This window comes from Coturnix japonica, chromosome 2 (genome assembly GCF_054131305.1).
Source record: "Coturnix japonica strain WE chromosome 2, WE-NBRP24, whole genome shotgun sequence".
NCBI lineage: Eukaryota > Metazoa > Chordata > Aves > Galliformes > Phasianidae > Coturnix > Coturnix japonica.
Window position 1 is genome coordinate 21469067 of NC_140664.1, and position 17188 is coordinate 21486254.

At 37.8% G+C, this 17188-nt stretch overlaps 1 long non-coding RNA gene across 1 annotated transcript; it reads right to left on the minus strand.

Moving 5' to 3' along the window:
* Positions 1-261: 261 nt before the first annotated feature.
* Positions 262-2710, minus strand: LOC146761727 (uncharacterized). The gene is made up of 2 exons (XR_014943693.1): positions 2570-2710; positions 262-2315 (listed from the first exon to the last, which is right to left on the minus strand). It is a non-coding gene; the product is annotated as an uncharacterized LOC146761727 (long non-coding RNA).
* Between the last annotated feature and the right edge of the window lie 14478 nt (positions 2711-17188).

Here is a 17188-nt window from a genome sequence, read left to right on the forward strand (position 1 = left end):
AAGTATGCTGGAGAAGTCACTCGAAAAAAGATAGAAATAAGTCACTTAATAAAGTCTAAATCATTCCTTAGGTTAGCTAATAGAAGCACCCGTGGTTATAAAATTAATCAGTCTCTGGTATTACAGCAAATTGGTGAAGATTGTATTGACACATCTTCATCTGCATGTCTCATCAGAGGTGTCCGTGCCATTTAGCTACAAAACCCTGGAGGCTTTACTCTGCACAGAATCTTATAATACTTCAATTAAGGGACACCAAGCTGCCAGCCAGACAGCAGAGCATTTATTTCTTGATGACTCCTTAAGTTGTGCCACAGGCCTATCATTAAGAGAATATTTTTCACAGCATGTTGCAAAGATCCTCATGCCATTAAAAGGAATTGAAAAAGCATCAATTTGTTGTTTGCACCTAACACAGATATTTTTCATTGCTGGAACAGCCATTAAAAACAATCTGTTTTATTGCATTCTGAAAAGATCACAGGAAGTACACATTGTGATTTATTTTAAGTATGACATTAGTATTAAAAGCATAGTGAAGCTGAAGTACTTGAAATAAGTATTTAGGAAAACAGAGTATTAAATATACTTTCTTAAAAATTTTCTTGGAAAGTCCTTCACCCCATTTTTAAATGTGACCTTCAAACAGAGATTTTAAATGCTTTTCAGGGTAAATTTGCTTATTGCAAGATTTGCAAGACCCAGAGATTTGGTGGATGTTTCATACACCAGAGACATGTAAGGTCAGGCTGGATTGGGCTCTGAGCTCTTTATCTACCTACAGATCAAAGAACCATTTGAGTTGGAAGGAACCCTTAAAGGTCATCTGGTCCAACTCCCATGCAGGGAACAGGGACACCTACAGCTCCATCAGGTTGCTCAGAGCCCCGTCCAGAAATGAAAAGTTTTGTTGTGAACCAAGAGTTTGTTACCCAAATCTGATTCCTTGAATGACCGTTTCAGTATAAAATGTTTAACTAATATAGATCAAAATGTAATCAGTTACATTAATCACTGGTTCATCTGTCAAGTGATGTGATCCTGGCATCCTAACTTATGCGAGTTATCCCAGTGAGTGATATAAGATTTTTGGTGTGATTAAAAACTGCTTCCTTAAGTAAAAATTTCTAGGGTTAAGCCCTTTATTTGCAGTAAGTTGTTTGGGGATAAGTCATTAATAAAGGACATCTTCATTGTAAATCAGCACTAAACTATCATGTTAATATACTCCAGAGGGAGAGGGAGAGAGATTAAATTATTTGGCCTCCTACCCTTATTCATAAATTCATAAATTCTGAAAATATATTGGAAGGAGCAGCAATTGCAATTTCATCTTCTCTCCAATTAATTTATTTAAAACTAATGTGCACGGTGTCAATTTTGTGGAGAAAAAGTACATTGCAGAATGAGGGCCAGATTCTATAGCTCTAATTCATGTGAGTAGTCTTATTTGTGTGAATAGTCCCATTGGTTTCAGTGGATTATTCATGCTAGTTCAACGAAATTATTCACATACATAATACCCTATGGTATTTGGGATGAAAAGCACTACATAAATGTAAACTATTATAAAAATATTAATAATATGCATTTTTAGTTACAGCAAAATATGCGTTTACCCTGGTATTCATTGTAGCCAATAAGGTAAATCATGCTTGAGCTAAGAAACTCTTACTACAAATCCCAAACATTTATTTAACTGTGCTACTAATAAGTAGGTTTTTTGTAAAAAAATAAATACACATTTACAGGAACAGAAATACGACATGCATTTATGAAAAGCTTTTGAGAGCTTTCAGGTAAATACCAAGTATGTTTCCTTATTCCATGAAGGCAATTTATTTTCTTTTTTCTTTGTAAGAATAAACAAAATACAAGGGTCCAAATTCATCTCTGCAGTAGTTCTATTGACTTCAGTTGGGTTTTACTAAAACTAAGAAGGCAATTTCACACAAAGGGTACCACAAAAAAACTCTACTGCTAAACATTCAAAGAGCCAATTTATGTGTTGTATGCAAGCAGTCCCTGCAAACCAGCATGGAACCCTTCAGCAGCTTCAGAGGAGCTGAATTGCACATTAGGCAATGTTCACATTTCTAATGCCAAAGCCTAGAAATCCATAGTTATCACAGATCCACAGAAATTCATAGATATCATTCATAGATTGCAGTAATAATAATAATTAGAGAAAAATTGACAGACAAGTTACATCTGAAGAACCTTTTCCCAGTAAAATAGCGTATTAAAAAAACTCTGTGGGGGCACATCCACAGCCACTGTGACTCTGCAGTCTTCAATTCAAAGTCAGCCAGCTCCTGAAGAATAAAAAAGAGGGAGGGAGAGAATGTGAGCAATGTACAGTTTTGTGCCTCCCAAACCAATAGCGGCAGAGTGAATTAACAACCCATGGACTAGGAAATCAGTCGCTGTCAGGGAAATGTCTGCTAATTTATTAATTTGTTCTCACCTTATTTCACGATTTTTTTATTTACTTGTTTGTTTATTATTATTCTGAATGTTCTGCTATGCTGGAATAATGCAAATCTCAGCAATGTAATTTTGGACTTACAGGCATGGCTTTTTAGGGGACCAGCACGACAATCCAGTGTAATAAGACTCCACATGAGGCAACTCATCAGCCTTTCTCCCTCCCTCTTTCTGCTTGTTCTTCACTCTGTATAGGAGAAAAAACTGGACTGAGATGATGGGGATGGTGGCTGAATCTGAATCTGCCTTATACTCCTGGCAGAGAGCTGTGTGTTGGTACTTCCATCAGTGACTGCTTGGGCTCAGCCCTTCTATCATCGGTTTGTTTGTTTTTCTGTCCCTCTGTGCTATTTTTTCACAGATATAGAATAATACACACAAAAAGAGAGAACAGAATGTCTATGTTGACATTACCAACTGGTATAGCACAAAGAATGTGGGATTCTTTGGGATTCTTTGGGATTGATTTTCTGGACTTGTGTGACTCTGATACTACATGTCCATTGTGACTTCAGCTGAGGTTTGGTCAAGGTTCTGGTCCCATACACATACCTTCTTTGTGCAGAGAAGCAACTGGTGGAGGATCTTCCAGGTGGAAGGAGAGGAAAATAGAAGCTGAGGTTGTGTTTACTCTAATATTTTTGTTGAGAACTAAACCCTTTCTTCATTCTTGCTGCATGATAATGGCAAGGTAGTTAGGAATGCAGAACTGGAGTGATCTCAAGCAAGTGTCTGGATTAGTTCATGTTGAAGTGCTCATCATTTAGCTGCTGGTTATCCCTTCGTTGAAATGCTGTCCCTTATTTATGGGCCATTTTTACTCCATTGTGAATGAAGAAAACATGAGGTTGCTTAGCCCAGCAGTGGGTGTCCAGTCCCTCAGCAACTCTCTTCCATTGTTCAGTGGGCAAATGCCTTTGTCTCTAGAAAGTTTCAGTTTTGCTTTTCTGTACAATGCCTATTTTTGAGACAAAGGGATATCTGAACTTGGGAAAGGTGCAAAACCAACAGGAATGATCAGGAATGACCTCAAAGGTGATTGTGTAGAAGTTTTTGACACTGAGAAAAAAAAGCTATGAAGACTGGCACCGATCCTGCAGACACTGACATGAGTAACCTAGCTCATTCTTTCTTAAGAAGCTAACATAATTGAGTCATGAAAACTTTTTAATCTCTGCAAAATGTGCTTGTAAGTAGAGTAATGCCGTAAACATGGATGGATACTCATTCATGCTGGACCTTTAGTAATAGACTTGCAAGTCACTGTCAGATGATTTGTTTCCATAAAGTGCTTCATTTTTCTTACATAATTCAGACTTCTCAATGCATGAGCATTATCTTGACCTGAAAGAAAAAACAGCATCTCTATGTATAGAGTTTTGACATACTCCGGCAAAACTCGCCTATGAAAGAACTGATATGCTTCAAACACCCCACTAATGGTACAGTAAATTACATTTTCTCATTTGGAACATTGTAATAGATTTCTCTACAGAGTGATTTATCATGCAACAATTAGGAACCCCAGGGAATTAGATGACCATTTTAAATTTTATCAGCTTGTTTCAATAAACTGTTAATGTGACCCTAATGTTTGGGAAGCACTTTAATATAATCAGATTTCAGTTGTTCAATCTACTGACATTAATGGCTACCACATTAATCATAGGATTCTCACTGAGACCTCAGAGGCTGTGCTAAGTTCAGTGGACCCGTTCTTACAATAATAAAAACAATGGGCAATTTTCAACAGGGAAAATCTCTCACTTTAACTGCAAAACGTTGGTTTTGTCATCCTCCAGGAGTTGACAAGGTCATTTCATAATCCCCCAAAGCTTGGAAAAACAACATTTTTTTTGTGTGTAGTTCAGCTTTATTCTTAAATTGGCCAATTACAAATGATATAGTCAGAAGAATTGCAATCCTTTGCTGTAAACAAAGCAGTAGCAGCCTAAAATATAAAACCTGGGAGGAATACTTTGTAGAAATCTGTTTAGTAATGGGGGCTGTTGTTCAGAATATCTCTCCCATGTATCCAGGGACAGTAACACTTCCTTCCTAAAAGCACTATCATGTTCCCACCTTGATGAGTGCACCACTAATTACTAATAAAGATTATAAATCCACAAATCATTACAAGAACACTGCAGTATCTTCCCTGTTATTGCCAAAAAATTTGTTCCTTTCTTTCAAAATATCTTATTTCCTGAGTAAAGTTTTAGTAGTTCAATGGAAGATGTTATAAGCAATACAGATGGCTTTGTAGCCCATTGGCATTTCTTCTGCCACAAGTCCTTGTAGAGGGTTAGGAGATCAGGTATTAGAATTCACGTCTTAAGGTTTAGGAAAATCTTTACAACCTTATGTCTCTACTGAGTATGTGGTTGGAAATACAGTCTTATTTTAGTGTAAAGGTTTAGGAGGTCTAGGTATGATTTACATGATCCTTTGCTTGGAAAGTCATTGACTGTTTAAATATTTATTTTCTTATGCTTAGAAATCTGGTAAGAAGAAAGACGTGGGCAGGAAATGTGAGGAGATAGATAGATATAAAGACAATTTCTTAGAAATTAAGACAGCAGCAAAAATTACTGGTATCCTAAAAATCTGTGAACCATGGCTCATTCAGCTGAAGACCTGCTTATTGGGCCTTGATGGATAGCAGAATGGTGGAACCTTCAACGGCCTCCGACTGGAAGCACTTTTCCTAATAAAGTATCTTTTGGAAATGAAGGAACAAGTAATTTGTTGATTTAATGCATAGTCTGAGAATGTCAAACAGCACATAGCATTGAAATAGTTTAAGAGTTGAATTTAATAGGTCTTGGTTTCTTTATTGATAATGCAATCTAAGCTAGGTATATATAATTGATAAGTTATTCACCTGACAGTCAATACAGTTAATGTGTACTTAGTTTATTTGATGAGTTAATCTGTCCAAAACAGGAAAATGCTAGCAAGCCAAAGAGGATATGTATGGTATTGACATATTTATTCAATAGTTGCTGGGACTTCAATAAAATCAAGCTTACCAAGTTGAAGAGTGAGGCTTTCAGGACATTAGCAAGGAGCATACATTTTGTTTACTAATGCAGATAACAAAGACCACTAAATTTAAGTCTGTTTTTCTAATGCATGTGGAAATACAAACAAAGTGACTTTGATCTTATCAGACAGATGTGTTCAGACAAAGAAATGCTAACAGTATTTTGGGTAGACTGGAAATGATCAACAAAGCTACGCGGGATTGCTTATGTAGCACTTGAGGAAGGGATGTAGCATTCCCAGACATGTTTTCAAGTCAAGAGAAAAAAAAGCAACAGTAAGTACCCCTGAACCACACTGTCTAAGTCTTGGCAATCACAAGCACCACACCAAGCACACTCCTTCAAATAATTCACAGTGCCTGTCTTAAAAAGGATTTTATTTTATTTTATTTTATTTTATTTTATTTTATTTTATTTTATTTAATTTTATTTGTTTGGTGGGGTTTTTTTTGTTACAAATACTTCCACAAAAAATCTGTTTCAGTCTTTCTGTTCTTGAATGATTAGAAATCATCTAAATAATCAGAAAAAAGAAAAAAAATAAACATAGTGGACATTGGTTATTTTTGTTATTAGATTATTCTTTTGTAAATGTATTACCATACCATTTTGTTATTTGACCAACATTACTATTTTTAACTATTTATATATTTATATTTATTTTATATATACACACACACATATATATATTTATTTTATATATATATACACACATATGCACACACATATTATTGGCATATGTACAGACTGGAAGGAGTAGTCCTTGAGAACAGTCCTGCAGAGAAGGACCTTGGGGTCCTGGTGGATGAAAAACTTAACATGAGACAGTAGTGTGCTCCTGCAGCTCCGAAAGCAAATGGTATGCTAGGTTCCATCAGAATTGGGGTAGCCATCAGGGACTGGACGGTGACTGTCCCTCTCTACTCTGCTCTTGTGAGGCCCCATCTGGAGGTCCAGTTCTGGAGCCCCAGTACAAGAAAGACAGGGAGCTGTTAGAGAGGGTCCAGAGGAGGGCCACAAAGATGATCAGGGGGCTGGAGCACCTCCCCTACAGGAACAGGCTGAGGGAGCTGGGCTTGTTCAGCCTGGAGAAAAGAAGGCTGCTGGGTGACCTCATTGCAGCCTTCCAGTATCTAAAGGGAGCCTATAAACAGCAAGGGAGTCAACTCTTTGAAAGAGCAGATAATAGCAGAACAAGGGGAAATGGATTTAAGTTGAAGGAGGGAAGATTTAGGTTGGGTGTCAAGGGAAAGTTCTTTACTACGAGAGTCGTGAGATGCTGGAACAAGCTGCCCAGAGAGGCTGTAGATGCCCCATCCCTGGAGGTGTTCAAGGCCAGGTTGGATGGGGCCCTGGGCAGCCTGGTCTAGTATTAAATGTGGAGGTTAGTGGCCCTGCCTGGCAGGGGTGTTGAAGATTCACGATCCTTGAGGTCCCTTCTAAGACATTCTGTGATTTCTGTGATTTAGCTTAAATCACAGAGGCATTCTCATTCCCTTGGCGTAAATCCACCAAACTAACTCTAATTCACTTCCATAGGAAATATTTCTCATTCACTGGAGTATCCAAAGCTTTTCAATGTCTGTTTCAGACCATCTAATTCTTCTGGAATGTGGATGATGATCCTCGATCAGTCGGCTCATCAGTAGAGAAATGAATATCTGGGTGCACAGAATTATGACAAAGGCACAGTGGGGTGGTAGAGCTGTCATTAGTATAGAAAAGAGAAATCAGACACTAAAAGGCTGAGAGCTGCTGTTTGAAACTAGGCAGAAGTACAAACACATGGGATATAGGAGAAATTGCATAAAGATGTCAATTAGAGAAAGTAAACTCAAGATGAGCTATTGTATGCCAAGTTCTCAAATGCTTATTTTCTAGTTACTTATAGACTTCTTAGCTATCAGAAAAAAAATCCTATGGAAAAAAAAATATATATATATAATTTTGAAGAGAATATTTGAGGCTGTTAGGATTAGTAAAATAGCAGAGGTATTGTAGTGACAGCTATCACTAGAAGCTAACTTTCAGTCCACAGAAAAGCTTGAAAGGTTCTGTAACAAAGAAACTCTCTATAATGTGCAAGTGCAGGAACAAAAGCAAGGGAAAGAGTTTCATGGAGGTGGTCAAAGTGAGAAAAAAGAACTATCAGAGCATGTAGCACAACTGGAGGCAGCAGAGATCAGAATGAAGATACAGGAAAATGCACAGCACTGCAGGATCTGAGGAGATGAAGACATTTTAATTTTGGCTAAAATCCTTTTAAAAATAGAAATTCAAACCATAATCTGTTAATGATTAAATGTGTGGTCTTGGCTGACAGTCCACTGCAGAAGTTACCTGATATATGGTTTTAGTGTGAAAAGTGACGTTTTTAGTATATGTTATCGGCAGTGATCCATCATGGTGTAATATGCAAGATTATCCACTGGAACTCAGTCTTTTGCTTCAGGTGGTTTTATTTATAGTTTAAGCAGGTGCAGCTGAGGTAGTGAGTATAGGCTAGCATAGGAAGAGCTGGGCAAACAAAGCATCTTCCTTCTGGAAAAGCTATTGTGAGTTTTAAGGAGTCATTCAGCTCCAGGGCATGCATCTGGCTGTTTGCTCTGGTTTTGGAGAGGGGGTTTCAAGGCAGGGTCATACTGTTTGGACTGCACTGACTTTGCTCTTTCTGATTGTTGTAAGGGAAGGGATGGCTTTCAACTCTTAAATATATGCTTTGTTTTTATCAGTCCAGACCCCTCCTGTCCATTCTCACTCCCAATTTTTGTCCTGCAGTCACTGCTTTAATGCTTTCTTCCTTCTCGCTTTCCTTTCATCTTCTGTCTAGACAGTAAACAGTCTGGAGCTGAATCCAGAGAGCAGAAAAGCCTCTGATTCCATCCCCCATCAATCCCAATAAAACTTTAAAGCAGCATTCAGACCATAGCTGCATGGTAGAGGGTCTGTCACTGCAGGACAAAGGGTCTCAGCTGTTAGTCATGAAGCACTGTCCTCAAGCAATCTTCCACACTAAAGAAGGTGCTCTCATGCCAGCAGGAATGATTTTGTACAAAGACATGAGCAATAGGAATGGAAAAAAAAACAAACCTGTGAAGAGGTGGAGCCTGTGTAGTAAGGGTAATGAAGATGCTAAGGATGAAGAACACAGTACCTTGTTGTGTCTTGGTGCACCTGGTATTTATGTCAATAAATTCTCATAAGGTTAATGTGAATAACAGTCACAAATCCCCTGTGGGATGAGTAGAGCCCAGATTCGTTAATGTTTCCATGAGGAATACTTTGAAACCTTCATAAAACATTTATATTTGATGGAAAGGAAAACCTATTTTAATAAAACACGTACAGTTGTCATACAGTACAATTGGTACCATACAATTGGTATTTTATCTATTTGGGTATCATGCATAACATACTTGCATACATGAACTGCTATTATAAGGCCAAGATCACTTTGTTTTTTATTAGTAGTTTGTTTATCTAATATTAACAGTTTATTTTACTATAACTTTGAAATGAAGTGTATTAACTAAATAAGCCAGAATTAACCATGGTTTTACAGAACAGCATCATTTATTTATTTATTTATTTATTTTTCTTCAAGATTCCATTTCTGAACCTGAAAGGAAGATATCTGCCCCAGAAAACTGCAGAATTTGAGGTGTTTGATATTTAGGGCTTATTTTCCTGTATTAGCAGAAGGTTGAAGTGAAATTGGGGTCCACTGTACTGGTAAATGTAGCAGTAGACATGGCAGGCAACCAGAGAGGAGGTCAGCTGATGAAAAAGGGGTGTCAAGAGGCCCCTGCATGCCCTACAGTATCCCACCTGGCTGCTTCAGAATGGCCAAAACACCCTACAGGATACATGTATTGTGCACTGGCATAGGGGGAAGCCTTTAATAGACTACAACATGCAAAACGCTAAAGCAACTTAATTTCATCTTTAAAATGTCTGCTGCTTCCAAACTGCAACCAGGAACATTTTGCTCATTATGACACACCCTTAATGTCCTTTGACTACAGAATACTACAGGATGTCCATAAAACAAGGCACTACTGAAAACACTCAGGGTTGGACATACACAGGTACCACAATAAATATAAACAATTCAGAGGGGAGCAAGAAAAGAAAATTCTGATCCATAGAAGTCCTTATCGGTCCCAGTGCAATTATCTTCATTCAATAAGAATATTTCCCAGGCTGGATGGGATCCTGGGCAGTCTGATCTAGTGGGTGGCAATCCTGCTCATGGCAAGGAGGTTGGAAGTAGGTGATCTTTAAGGTCTTTTCCAATCTAAATGATTCTATGATTCTACAATTCCAAGCCAAGGTAAGGAGTATCTATATCTGATGAACTATTGCTTATCGTAGATTGTGCTTAATTTGTTTTTATACATTTTAGAAAAAATGATAAAATATGTGCAATATTGGGTTCAGCTGGGTAAGTATACATGTGTGATCCCTGGTGTTGTTTTATATATCTTTTATATCTGGCATTTAAAGCTTTGCAAAACTAAGAGTGGTGCACACTTAAAGCTCACATATCCTGAGTAAAATCTGCCACACTTCTTGAGGAAATGTTAAAATGTTCAACATCCGTGTTCTCAACAAGTAAATAACACATTACAGGGCTACATTACGACCAGATTATATCTATTAGTTACTGCTGTGCACCATGTAAATCTCCAGATTCCCCTGGGAAATGAGAAAATCATTTCAGACTTCAATAACTAACAATCAGTTATTGCTCTGGGCAATAATAAAGCTGAATGCAATTACCTAAAGTGAAGTTAGCAGTGTAACAAATGAAATACAGATTTCTTTCTCTCCTAAAATAAATGTAGCATCTCCTCATCACACACTACTGCATAGTATAATAGGGTCTTCTAAGAAGCGTATTGTCTGAACAGCCTATTTGAGATTTGAAATATATGTGATTAAAACTTATAAAAGTTTCTTTTTATGACATCACTTGCATGATTAGTGCTGGAAAAAGACTAACGGCTACAAAACTGCAAAAGTAAAACACTCATTACAGGAAAGCAGATTTCAAAACAAGATTCTCTGTTCCCAGTAGTGCTCCTCTCCATACAGTAAAGACAATTTCCCCAAAACAAGAAATGGAAAATTTCTGTTCAAGAAATGCCCTTGATCAGATTTTTTCACAAAATAAGTTTGGGTAGTAACTGCGGCATTTCAGCCATCGGACTCATTCCGCCTCCTTTAATTTGCCATTTGTTCTGCTAACGTGAAAACTTACAGTCTGTTAAGGAGGTGAATATATTTCATTTTAAGCTGATATTGAAAATGAAGTACTTGAAAACAAGTCTCTAGAAGCTAGAACTTTTCCTAACTTAGAATTGGACTGTAGAAAATCAAGCATGTACATAAATGCTTGTAGAACGAGGATTTTTGCATATAATTCAGGACTAAATATTATCAGGAAGAATGAATAGGCTAGATACTGGATGTTAAAAAAAAAACAAGTACAGAAATATTCATAACCAAGAATAATGTTTTTCAGCTACAATACCTTTTGCCTTGTTATGTAGGATATTAATTCTCCACGCTGAATTATTGCTAATTAATGATTCGCATGTACTTCCTCTTTGTCACTACAGAATTTGATTATCCTGAAACAGATTTCCCAGTAGAAGGTTAATCCCAATTCCTGATGAAACTGTGTTTTTTGTTGTTGTTGTTGTTTTAATGTATGAATACAGGTTGGGCTTGAACAAAGAAAAAAGAAAAAAAAGCAGTTATGAACAGTTTCTCAGGACATGTTTTACACATGACATTGAAGAAATAGATTCTCATAATGTTACTGGGCATTGTTTAAAAACAAATATTATCCTAAACTGATGATGGCATTTTCAATAGCTCCTTGGAAGCTAATGAACCCCTTCTCAAACCGTGACCATTATTTTGTTGTTGCAAAGCAGCTCATTAGTGTTAAAAAACATTTTCAGAAACTTTCAGGCAAAGAGTTGTGTATTTACATAGTGCACAGTTCAACATATCATTAGTAAAAGCAGTATTAGTAATAACACATCTACAGAATGTGGCAAAGCAGTTGTAGTCAGATGTGTGCCCTTCATTTGGGTGTTTTCTCTGAGTAAAGGTAGCAAGTCGGTGAATGTTCTGAACATGAACATGACAACATGGCTCACACTGAACATACTAACCATGGGAATATTCTTTGAGGTGATTTTAGCTTCTATTATGATACAAATTTCATTAAAAAAAACAGAATTTACACAGCCCTTAAAGCAGCGTCAAGAGGAGACAATATGCAGTAGCTGGGATAAAATGCTAACATTTTGGTTCAGTGTTTTCCCAGTTAAATGGATCACTTCTTAGCAATTGTTTGTGAGGTTTGAGGAATTGTTGCCACTCTCCTCTTATTCCCTTCGTGCAAGATGAGTGGGGATGTTCTTCATGAATGTTGCCTGTCATTAAGAGCTTAAGATTTAAGGGCGAGCATCTAAAATCTGGTTGTGATGACATTTAGGTACTGATTTTACTGGGGAGAATGAAACTCACATAGTTTTATCACAGTCAAGGGGAATTAAAGACCTAATTACCTTATGTATTTGGACTTGCTGCTAGCCAGGAAATATATCTGTACTTACTTCAGTAGTCTGAAGTGCCGACAGAGAAAGTGTCCACATTATTGTATTCAGGCTGGGTAAAAATCCAGCCTGTTTTCCCTAGCCAGGATCTTTCCAGGAAGGTTCTTTCTGCCTTGTGTCAACCACCTGCCATTTCTAGAGGATAAAGACACCAGGGAGGCATCCCCAGAGGATTCTGCTGCCCCTCCTGCAGCAACCATGGCCCAAGGATACCTGGGAGAATGCTCCTCCAGCCAGGAGGCAGCCATCTGTTGGGCTGTCCAGCTGAAAGATCTGCTTCCTACCTGCAGATTTGTTACTCAGCTAATGAGGAAGTGCTGGCATTCCCCTTGTGTTTGTGGGAAGAAGCGGTAGAGCACATTGGAGCTTGCATTAGAGATACTAAGAAAATAAGTGGTGAACCAAAAAAGTAGTAGTTATTGAAGACAGATTTCTGCCAAAGTTCTGCAGGGAGGGATAGAAGACTACTCATGAGTTAAAACTTTTGCCAGTGCTCCAGCTGGTATAATAACAGAATAAATTCACTCTGATAAAAAATGAGGAGGTCAAAAAAGTTGGTAGGTAGTAAATAACATTGAGGGTGGAATTAATATACAGACTGACAAGAATCTGTTGCTAATCTGGGGCTACTAAACAATTTTTTTCTTGAAGTCAAACAGACAATTACAAATGATACCTGCAAAAGTGGTCTTATCCTGGAAAACAGTATTTGAAACTATTATGAATGCTAATTTCAAACGATTCAATGTAGTTTGCCAAAACAAAGTCTTGATGAAGCACATAACATAAAATGGTGTAATGGTCAGGGTTAATTACATGCCTGAACTCTGAACTCGCTGAGTTTACTGCTATCATATGCATTTTAGAAAGGACTTTGCAAAATATAAAAATTACTTTCAGAAATGTTGAAAGAAACTCATAGCAGAAGGAGATCTCAGTAAAACCTCCCAAATATCAGCAAATATCATTTATTAAAAAGAGGGTTAGACTGTGCTCTGATAGCAGTGTATAACCACCTTCATAGCAAGAAGATGCTGACAGCTTTACCGGTAGATAAGGACACAGAGAGAGCCAGTGGCTGAAGGAGGAAATTGAACACATTCAAATGTGAAATTAGAATTAGCTGGAGACAAGTCTACAACATGGGTCTATAGATATGCAGAAGACTGGGCTGAACATGGAGGTACCCCATACATCCCTGGCAAGATGTGAGGGATGGGATCTGTATGAAGGCTGCTCAGGACCTGTTACATGCCTATCCTGAGGGTCAGTTCAGGTATTCCTTCAAAAAAATGGTGCTTCCAGTCAGGAACCTTTGGTCTGCTCAGTGGTTCTGCTGAAGCTGAATGGAGGTTTCATGAATGCAAGCACTACCCACGATGCCTGATATAGATCCTAAGAGGCATGCAGATATATGCAAAGTCTCTTGAATTGTGAACTGTGTAGAGTTAGTTATTTGAACATCCTTTCTCTGGAGGGAATTGTTCTAAATTATTGGGAATACAGTGTAAGAATGGGGAAAATATAGAACCATTTTCTCCCCAGCAAAATGCCCTGAGCTTTCATCAGTCTGCACTTGTAATTATATCTATTTCTTAGTAGCCTTTGATAGATACCTCTTTCACGACTGCTGTATGAGTGCAAACCGAAATAATCTTCACAAATGAATCCCACTGTTTAACAGCGTGCTGCTCAGAAGGGAAAGTCCTCCTATTTATTTTAATCTTGCTAACTGATTATTTTATTCAGTGCCCTCTTAATTTTGATGTTTGGGATACAGCAAATAGTTGCTCTTTATTTACACTCTCTCTGCAAGTAATGACCTTGTGTGCTATCTCATCTTTTCTCCTCTCCAGGATGCAGTTTTATTTAACCCATATAACCTTCCCTTGTACAGTAGCCAGATCTTATAATCCCTGTTACCCACCTCCTTGATGTTTCCCAGTTCTACACATCTTCACTGAGACAGGGACATGAGACACATTGCACAAGACACAAGAACTCTGTTCTTACATACAAAATGTCTGCAGAGTGATGACTTTTGTCTTTCTCTCTGTTCCCTTCTAAGCAATTTTGAATAGGCTGTTTTGATGTTTTGACCTCTGCCAAGCACCACGCTGATATTTTCAGAGGACTATCTGCAGTGACTCTAGGATTTCTCCCTTGACTGGTAATAGTTCACAAAGGCCATGCATAGGACAGGACATTGAACTTTGCCAGACAGACAGATCTTGGGCACTTGCATTTCATGTGCTACTAAGTAGCTATAGCTGTTCCCAGCGCAGATTCCTAAAGCACAAATCATCATCTGCCAGGAATGACTACTAAGAGGTAGCCTGAATGTAGCCACACTGTTTGAGAAGGTGGAAGGGAATATGACAATGGGCACACGTCAGGTCACTGGTGTCAAAGACCAGTTCTAGGTACACTAACACACAAGTATTCACACTGTGTTATCACGTATTAGTAATATACATAGGTACTTTTCCCATTGCATATTTGCATCTTATTGCTGTATTTCAACAGCCATTTTAAAATGTAACCCCTGTATATCATGGGATTTGATAACCTTTGAAGACAGTTTTACTTTTGATGACTTTGAATGATTTTGTATCATCAGGAAAATAACTGCTGCTTTACTACTGAGTCATCTGGGACTGTATGGAAAAGCCTGGATCTCAGGCAATTTGTTGTGAATGCCACTCTCCTTCTGGTATGAAACAGAGCTGTTGTTTCTGTTTTTTTCTTCTAGAGGAGTAACAGCCCATTTATCCCACAGTAACTTGTCTCGTTTGGTTTTTCAATTGTAATATTTTGATCAACCACCTTTACCCACATTTTTAGTTGAATCTTTCAAAGAACTAATAGATGCAGGAGACATGATCCTCAACTACAAAATTTATGGCGTATCTTCCTCCATATGGGACTTCCATCCACTTCCATTTGCTACTGTATCTTCAACTATTTCCCTGGTAGAGAATGGTAGAGAATTCAGATGTGCTGGTCTGTAGTTTCCCAGCTCTTTCCAGATGGTCCCTATGCCTCAATTCTCCATCTGTAAAACTGTGATGCTGCTAGTTCACAAACTAATAGGCCTGAAATGAAGACTAATTAATGTATGTGTCTGAATCACTCAAATATGAGTAATATGAATGGCTATAATGCATCTAAACGATTCGGAGAAGGGTTTTGTCTACAAAGCAGTAAATAAAAAGGGAGACCAAACAATGAAGAGCAATAAATAAAATACTGAAGTACTGAATAATTTGTGTGCTAAGCAGGGGTATAAAGTATAAAACTGAAAGGGAAGATTATCACTCCCCAAGTCTGTTCTTTAGCTTCTCCAAAGCCAAGAGACATCCCCATCTCTTCTCAGGAAAATAAAGCAAATCAAACCAAGATCTATTAAGTAAAGGAAAATGAGAATTCAATATAGTGCTTAGAAAAGAAATGAATAATTTCTATTCTCACTTTGTCTAGCTTAAACTTTAATCTATGCACTTTTCCCAATTATAATAATACTGGGAGGGGAGGAGCAAAAGTTAGAAAGTCCAAACAATATTAATAGGAATAGAGAATCTCTACCATATAGAAAATCTCTTAATACTGCAGAATATATACATACATTTAAAAAAGGTTATTTTCATTTTACAGGGTTCCCAAACAAATCACAGCTTAATTCTGCCTTGCAATAGGGCCTGTGCCAAAGATCTTTGAAGTTTCTAAATGACTCAACAGGCTTTGGATCTGGCCCTAAAGTAGTAAAATCTATGCTGAATGTTTATAGATAACAATTTAGTCAGTGCTGGCTTAAGAAAAGAAAAAGGAAATAAATTAAATACATCTTCCAGTGACATAAGCCTCATGAAGAATTAACTAGGATAAGCACTTACTCTAGTTGGTGCACTGTCGATCTGAACAATGCAGACAAAAATAATAATTAAAACATGCTTCATGCTGAGAGGAAACTTTCAAGAGTCTCTACTGTGTTAAGCTTATGATTTTTCTGTTTTTGTATTTGCAAGCATAATTATGTCCCAGAGGCAACAGGAGCTAGTGCTTGTCAGTCCCCATTTCCCCCTCCGATAGGAGATTAATTTCTTTACACAGAAATCCAAAATTTGATGCCAGAGCAATAATAATAATGTAAACAATTCTTTTATTCTTTTAATCTGGAATGCATAATTTAATGGCATAGCCGTATAAATAATGAAAATACCACATCTACTTTAGACAATTAAGGGTAAACCGAAGGTAACATTTAATGTAGTATTGATTGACTGTATCAACAAAATGACGACAGACATCTGCATGGATGCGAGCAGTTAGGAAAATGCTACTAAATATATCAATACAGATTAAGCAGGGAAGGGATGGAGTAGACTTGGCGGCTCAAAGGACTGGTAATGGAATATGGAGCCTTTCTTCTTCAGCATAGTGATTCAAACTGGCCCAGGTCAGTCAGTGACTTAAAGTCATTACCATCAGGTGGCTCTTCAGTGAAGAGTTTGTCCTAATGGCAGGCTGTCTGTGTCACAAAATGCGCCATCTGTCATGACTTGACACTGTGCTGAGATTTCCATCTGGAAGACCGCAATGAGAGAGGATGGGCTCTGTGTTCCCTTCACTTGGGGTGTAGTGGAGGGTAAGGACAGTTTCTGTGGCTTGCTCTGCCATGGGCTGTTCTGCAGAGGTTTTAGGAACATGAGATTTTAGTGACCATGGTGCTAAATACTAACCAAGCAAAGAAGGTACCTATGCTGAAGAGATTGTAATTGAAATGTAAGGAAAGATGAGAACTGGCAGACAGAAATAGTAAAAATGGAATAACTAATCAGTCAGTACCAGTTATCACGACAGAAGTAGGCTCAGCACACCAGCAGCATCAGGTTGCAGTACAAATTCTGCCATACTTGTGTTTTTGGGTGGATTTGTTATACAGGGCACAGCACAATGGAATTTGTTTTAAATAAAATGAATGCAGTGAAATCAAGTATACTGGGTAAATCAGTAGTGAGA